Source organism: Lolium perenne, chromosome 7 (assembly GCF_019359855.2).
Source record: "Lolium perenne isolate Kyuss_39 chromosome 7, Kyuss_2.0, whole genome shotgun sequence".
NCBI classification, from domain to species: Eukaryota; Viridiplantae; Streptophyta; class Magnoliopsida; order Poales; family Poaceae; genus Lolium; species Lolium perenne.
The window spans coordinates 36,332,870-36,340,554 of NC_067250.2; the positions used below are offsets into that span (position 1 = coordinate 36,332,870).

Here is a 7,685-nt window from a genome sequence, read left to right on the forward strand (position 1 = left end):
TGCTTCTCCTTCCCATCGAGTGCAACTATTTCTCCCATGGACACCCTGATGTATATTCTACCATGAGAAACAGGTCGTGTCTTCCCTCAAAAAAGGAAAACATGATGTCTTGCTTAAGCCGATCAACTTATGCTGCATCATACTGAACAGATACTGCCTCGAGGTAGTATGTATACGGTGAAGACTATAATTTGGATCGGAGGGAGTATATCCAACAGGTCGAAGTCCCCTGTAGCAGCTGCTCGGTTAAGAGTATCACTAGTAGTGCCACTAAACTCTTAAATTCAAAAAAAATGTTTTTTTTTTTTACAATTTGGGAGAGAAAAAAACACGTAGACTAGAACCCCTAAACCCTCAAAACCTCAAAAAAAATTAGGGGTCCAACCCTCAAACCCAATTTCAACCTGTAGAAGTGAGGGTTGGAGAGGCCAAACTGCCCCAACCCGCACTCCTCGTCCAAGCCGCGCGAGAGGGAATTTCCCCCTCCCCAACCTCCCGCGTCCGCGCCGCCGCCCGCCGCGATTCCGGCCGCCAGCCGCCTCCCCTCGACCCCCGACGGCCGCCACGAGCTCCCACGCCCCCGGATCCGTGCCTCCCGCGCCGCCGCCGCCCCATGTCGCGGCCTCCCGAGCCACCGCGCTCGCCTGCCCGCCCGCCGCGTCCCGCACCTTCCCAAGCCTCCCCGAGCCGGCAGCCCTGCCGCCTCCCCACTGCCACCCCCGCTGCCCGCCGCCCTTCCCGACCCACGCCGCCGCCGCGCCCGGACCAGTCGCCGCTCCCGCCCGCGCCCCGACCGGGACCCGACCACCGCTCCCCGCCCCGCCCCCGACCTCCCCGAGCCGCGCCCCGCCCCGCAGCGCACCGCGTCGCCCCGAGCCGCCCCGCCCCTGCAGGTAACAATTTTTTTGTTTTTTCTTCTTTGTTTCAATTTTCCATCTTGTGTGATTCTACACAACATGATACTCGAGGATGAGAGATGGTTAAACCTGCATTGTTTCCATGACAACGTTGGTACCCATGTGCAATCGAAAAGAAACCCTTGTCGCATACAAGCTTTTCTTGAAGCACATCGTGTGATTGAGGATGCAAAGACTCATGGTCAGCTTCGGGATGATCTAGTAGAGCATCATTGGCAGTTGGATGGGTGACGCCAAGGCCCATGATCTATCTTTGTTTTACTTTTCTATGTTCTATTTGATTTGAACAATTATTGTAATAACTAGAATGATTATTATTTGCTTCAAACCGTTATTGAGATGATGATAATTGTGATATATCAAATGAATGTTTAAAGGTTGGAGGGTTCTAGTCTTTGCCCTCAATCCTCAGTTTTAAAGGTTTGAGGGTTCTAGCCTTTGCCTCTATTTTTCACTTCTCAAAAGTGCTAAAATATGCTCATTCTTAACCCTTAAACTGATTTGAAGATTTGAGAGTTTAGAGGTTCTACTAGTGATGCTCTAATAGCTGGACACAGCACAAAAAAGACACGGCCACGTGAGTACGTGACCTGCACCGTGACAGCAGTACGTGAAACGCAGCCGAGCTCCGCTCAACTCAACTCTCCATCTGGTCTCGCCGTCGCCGTGCATCGGTACTTGCACAGCTTGGCGTGAGGGCGCGTCGCTGCCGCCCGCCAGGCGCCACGCCCACCGCATGAGTGACGAGTCAACTCATCAGGAGGAGAGCTCCTTGGCTTTGTACAGAGCAGAAGCAGGAGCACCGCCGGCAGGATGATGGAGCCACGTTGTCCGCGTCGCCGGGCGCGATCGACTTGTCACCGCCGAATCCCTGTTTGTTTGATCCGACCCCCCGTGCGTCACGTCATCAAGGGAGGAGATAAGTAGGAGTGTTGTTGTTGCAGAATCTCGTGCTGTGGAAATAGATTGATGTGGAATGGAACACTTGGCAAAAAGGATGTGCTGTGGCACTGGCTGTTGTGGCTGACACATGTGTTGGTTGTTGTATTAGCGGGCAGCAACGCATGGACCGTTTTGGCGCGGCCAGGGCCGTTTGAAATGCTCACATGGGTCTTCTTGAAGATTACAAGTGAAAATGTACGATTGTTTAGTAGTGCTTCTTCTGTTCAAATAAGGTGAAAAAAAAAGATACTCCATGCGTTTGATTCTTACGGAAAATTTCTGGGTTTGATTTGAAGGATGGAATACTTTTTCTAAGAATTTTTTTCGATAAAGGGAATACATTAATATAAAAAAGATACCAATTACATCCAGCCTCTGCAACAACGCAGCACCCTAATGGCACTACGGATGCACACAGCCAAAAAAGAGAAAAGAAAACTAAGAAACAAAAGTACCGCTACAGTATCTCGGGCCTAACAACAACAATACATCCACCGCCAAGACAACACCTTTTTCTAAGAATTGCTCACTTGCTAAGAATTGCTCACTTGCTAGTAGAAGTGGTGTACTGTACTATTATCTGTGGCCTGGACCGGTGTAGAACGAGTACTCTAGTCTCTAGAAGAACTTAGGTGATGCAACGTGCTGATTGTCTGCGTGTCGTCACATGCAAATCTCAACAAACATTCTATACGACCCTCTAATCCCGAACGCACAGTACTGTACGTCGACGAGATGCCGTACGTGGTCCTATTACCAGAGTCGCGTTAGTGCATGCTTAATTATGCCGCACATGCATGTCAACCCCACAAGTACGAAGCATCGTGTCAAATCCAGTACTAAAACTGGTGGAGCCAAAACAAAGAGTCTAGGAGGAGTTTGGAAGGAAGGAAGAAGCAGGCACGGTTGGGAGGTCAGACGTTCCTCATGCCGTCGTGAATTATTTGGACCGGACCGGATCGGAGGAGCACAATGGCACATCTCATCAATATGCCATCGAGGCCGGAGTGAGATCAGGTGCATGTCACCGTGTGACATGCGGCCTAAAGCCTAATTTAAACTTTGCGAAAAAATTTGAAAAAAATCATGCATGTTCACAGCACATATTAAGATAATCTCTAAAAATTTAAGATCAAAATTCGAAACATACATCGAGAAACAAAATAGAGAAACTCAGATGTGAATAGTCTCAGAGAAACTCAGATTTGAATTCGGGAACTATTCATGACAGATTTCTCTTTTTTGTTTCTCGACGTATGTTTCGAATTTTGATCTAAAAATTTTAGGGTTGTCTTAATATGTGCTATGAACATGTATGATTTTTTTTCAGATTTTTTCGCAAAGTTTAAATTTGGGTTTAGGCCGCATGTCACCCGGTGACATGCAAAAGGTGCATGTCACGTGATCTCACTCCATCGAGGCCGTGCCCAGCCAATCTCCCCTCCTTCTACGAGCCAAGAAGAAATCTACAATCTCTCATATCAATAGAAGTGCAAATGTCAAAGCCCACCATCAGGCTAGACTAGCTACAAAAATTCAGAATAGATCACTAGCTATCAGGTGTCTAAGTTCAGACCTAGGACATTGTCCAGGCAAGAATGTTCTTGCAGGTTTTAGCCTGACTCCTTTCACGCTTCTCTCTGTAAAATGCTCTTAAATTAATAAAATATGTGTGTTCAAAAAAAAGGATAGTAAGTGGATTAAAATGTCAGCTGTAGTACTAGGAGTAGAACAAGCTAGTCTGAAGCATCTTTTAATGCGTGAGCCTAATCTGAGTCTGTCTCGTGGCACGGCGAGACGAGCTATTTCGACTGTACAGTGCTCGGTGGCTAGCAACCTCACGGCGCGCCGCTACAACCACTACAAGGAATCGGGTCTATTGCAACAAAAAAAATTGTTGCGATAGATGCCCTTTTGTGGCAATATGTACCTATTGCCACAAAATGGCGTTCGTTGGCAAGTGTTGCAATTAAATGTATGGTAATAGGCTATTGCAACGAAAACGTAATTGTGGCAACAAAGTGCTCTATTGCAACAACCATGTGGGAAGTTGCCACATTTTTCCCTGTGGCAATACTCACTTATTTCCACAATTCGGTTTGTCGAACATGCAACCAAATCGTGGCGTTTGCCAGTTTGTGGTGATAGACATTTGTGGCAATAACCTATGCCAACGACCTATGTTTCGTGGCGCACGTTCTTTCATGGCAATAGCGAACCGCGGCAATAACCTATAGCAACATCTTCTGATTTGTGGCATTAGCTATTTGCCACGGACCACTACGCTCATGGTATTAACTTATGGCGTCAAATATTCCACTCGTGGCAATAAATAGATATGGCAAGGGTCATTTTTTTGTGGCGGGAAGGTATTGCGACAATTTGAACACTTGGTGGCGATACTCTATTTCAACAAAATCCATTTAGTATCTGAAAATACATATTACACGTTCTAGACATAAGAAATCTAACTAGGTGAATAAAAAATTAATATACATAATAATTCTTTTTTTCAGGGTCTTGTAGAGGTAAGAAATCTAACTAAATGAATAAAAACTTGATATCCATAATAATTCTTTTTTTCATGGTCTATGCAAAGCTTTAAGACATGTGTGCTCCATGTGATCTTCACTCCAATCTACTTCACTCATATATTTCCGTTCTGCAAAAGATAGAACAACCATAGTAAGTTATATAATATAGAGGTTTTCATAAAGCGACTAATTTAGTTTGATGCAGTTTTCCATCTGGTTAGAGAAGTTTGAATCATCGAGGTGGATGCACATAAGTGCATAGTGGTGTACTGCATCATGGGATCTGGGAGATGGTTATGCTACGTCACCATCTTACCAGAACTACTAACATATGTTAGGCTGCAATTTACTTTTAAGTTATCAATTATTAAAATATAAGTAGGCTATTTCTCTAGATGCATAGGCTAAAAAAAAGTAGATGGTCCATCCAAACATTGGAAATTATCACACTCTATGTGTTCAGCTACAAGTTATGTGTCATGAAGAACTAATTACACAAATGAACTTGCATCATTCTTATTATTTCTTTCCATCACCTGATGATGAGATAGCTAAATAATTTCCATGCTTTGGGAAACAAATTCTGTTATCACAGATTGTGCATGTACAAGGAACATTTTTAGTCATCAACGTCACTACATTATAATGTTTCAATTACCTTCGATGGATGACTGGGATGAGTTTTAGCAGCTTACACAAATTGGTTAGAAGCACACATATGTTGTCATGTACCCAAATCCACACCAGTATTTGAGGTCTGCATGTACCTGCGAGAGTAAAATTAGCATGAGCATCATTAAAAGTAAAATCCAGAAGCCCCTTCTCAAGTCATCTCTAGCCTGATCTTAATTAGAAAATTTTGATGTAACTTTTTCTCATCTATATCTCAATCTATGACTTTAAACTTTTTTCTATCTAATAAGTAGCTACGCATGTCTTCTGAATTTCCGCGGTTGACTCGGGAGACTTCTTCACATCACTTGAACCTCCAGTAAGGTGCCGCACCAACCTTCCTACTCCAGCATGGACTTTCTGAATACACAACATACACATGACAAGATCCTTCCTTTTAAAATCTGGCCAGGAAGCATACTACAAAGCTAGGTTGTTGGAGTTAGCCCTCCAAGTAGGATCATGTGCCATGATAAGGTTGATACATAGCATAAGCAAATTTTAGTTTTTCTACTGTGGTGACCGTGGGAAGAGTAATTAGATAAACCATACATGATATCCAAAAACATTGTTAATTGATAAGATGAAGTAGAGACATAACTCAAAAGGAAATCAAAGTTCAAACGTTCCCTAACTTCCACTTGAATACAAGAACAAACCATTCTGAAGTGTATGAACTATTTAGATGCATAAATAAAACTGAACATGAATTACTGAAAAGTACTTAGTTCATCTCAACTGAAGAAAATGTAGCATCAGCAAAGCTAGTATAAAACTGATGATAACCGTGTATGTGTGTGTGTCCACCTCAATATGCATAAGCTAAGCCACTCAAGTACGAGTCATTTAGGTAGGGAAAAATGTTATATGCAGCTAGTTGCAACTGCAGGGCACACTACAGATCCAGAGATTTAGCCCTATCTAACTAGGATCCAGAAGCAAATATTAATTTGCATTTTTCAATCACTAGGCAACACATATGTGGAGGGCACAAACGAGAATAATAGGAACCGAGGCAAAGTATATGAATCTAGCTGGAGCCTGCACATCACACTACAGATCAAGTGATGTTGACAAATTAAAATCGTCTATAGTATAGATGATCAATTTGCAATCTCACCTACATTAGATCTAGAGGGAAGACACAGAAAGAATAGAGACAGGGGAAATCTCACGTACACATGCCACGTGAAGCACTAAAGGAAATCAGATAAAGGGAATCAGATCCGACCTGAGGTCCTAGCCACGCAGAAAGATGGCAACAATAAATCTATTCTTCCGGCGGCTCGAGGATGAAATAGAAACAGATGAGATCCCGCCGCCCGTTTGTCTTGGTCCATCACATTTTGAGTTTTCTTATCCAGATCCGCCCTGAGAATGGATAAGTTGACCACCACGGGGCACATACCTGCGGGGATGGAAGCCGGCGGCGGGGACAGGGGCCGCCCGGGGCAGACGCAGACAAGGGCCCAAGTGGTGGACGACGGGGCCGAAGTGGGCGCCGTCGATGGGGAGGGGGCGGCGCGTCGCCTGTGTAGCCTTGGGCGAGAGCGGTCGGTCGATGGGGAGTATTACTGAGTACTCAGTATATTAGTTTATGGAAGTTTTATGGTGGTGTCTTATAGCACGAAACTGAATAGTTTTGGTGGGAATCCACTACAAATACGAGTTAGTTAGCGGTAAGCCGAATTTTTTTAGGCGGCTTTAAATTTCAATAGAAAATTGGCTCTAAGATTTGGAGGGAAAACACAATTTCGCCTTGGATTTTTTCATATTTCTGCTGCTGCAGATAATACCGTATATGTCCTACATTAACTATAATAAAAATAGTTTTCTTGTCAGAAGAAATTAAAATTATTTCATGCTGACATGTAATCTCATTTCAGCAATATCCCAAAGTATAACAATAGTAAATCTGTTAGATAATCTTTACTATTTGTTTTGGCTTTTTTCTATCGTATCAATAGTTCTGTCAGCTAAAAAAAATAGATCTTGAGTAGCCCCATGGCGGCGTGCGCACGCGGTGGACAGGTCGGCCGACATCGCCGCCTTGAGTTACGCCACGGCGACGCGAGCATGCGATGACCGGGCCGGCCAACAGCGCCTTGAGTTGCACCACGGTGGCGCGAGCACGCAACATCCAGGACGGCCGATGTTGCCTTGACTTGTGCCACGGCAGCGTGAGCACGCGGTGTCCAGGACGGCCGACATCATCACCTTGAGTTGCGTGGCGCGAGCTAGTTTAGATGAAGCTAGTTACAGTATGACAACGAAGCTTCTCTAGCTGAATAGTTTGCACTCTCTACTTTGTATATGAGATGGTGAGTTCGACATATGAGAAAGTCTATTTTTACTGCTTTCTGTTGCCGCTCTAAGCAGTACCCAACAAAAGAATCGTTCTAGTTGCCAGCATAAAACTAAAAATATTGAAATATGTTAAAATATAACATTAATCCGGTTTGACGTGTGGGCCTTCTAAAAACATTGCAATAATATATCCAATACGGCAACAACAAAGTGTTGTAGCGATAAGTGTGAAATATTACCACACCTATATATTTTGTGGCAATATCTATTTTCTATTGCCACAACTAAAGTACTTCTAGCAATGGAATGAATC

General features: G+C 44.1%; 1 long non-coding RNA gene across 2 annotated transcripts; it reads right to left on the reverse strand.

Moving 5' to 3' along the window:
• Window positions 1–4,240: 4,240 nt before the first annotated feature.
• Window positions 4,241–6,679, reverse strand: LOC127317816 (uncharacterized). 2 transcript variants are annotated; one of them, XR_007861476.1, is made up of 2 exons: window positions 5,089–6,679; window positions 4,241–4,521 (listed from the first exon to the last, which is right to left on the reverse strand). It is a non-coding gene; the product is annotated as an uncharacterized lncRNA (long non-coding RNA). The 2 variants fall into 2 exon arrangements; XR_007861477.1 differs by having other exon boundaries at window positions 5,052–6,679.
• Window positions 6,680–7,685: the final 1,006 nt, after the last annotated feature.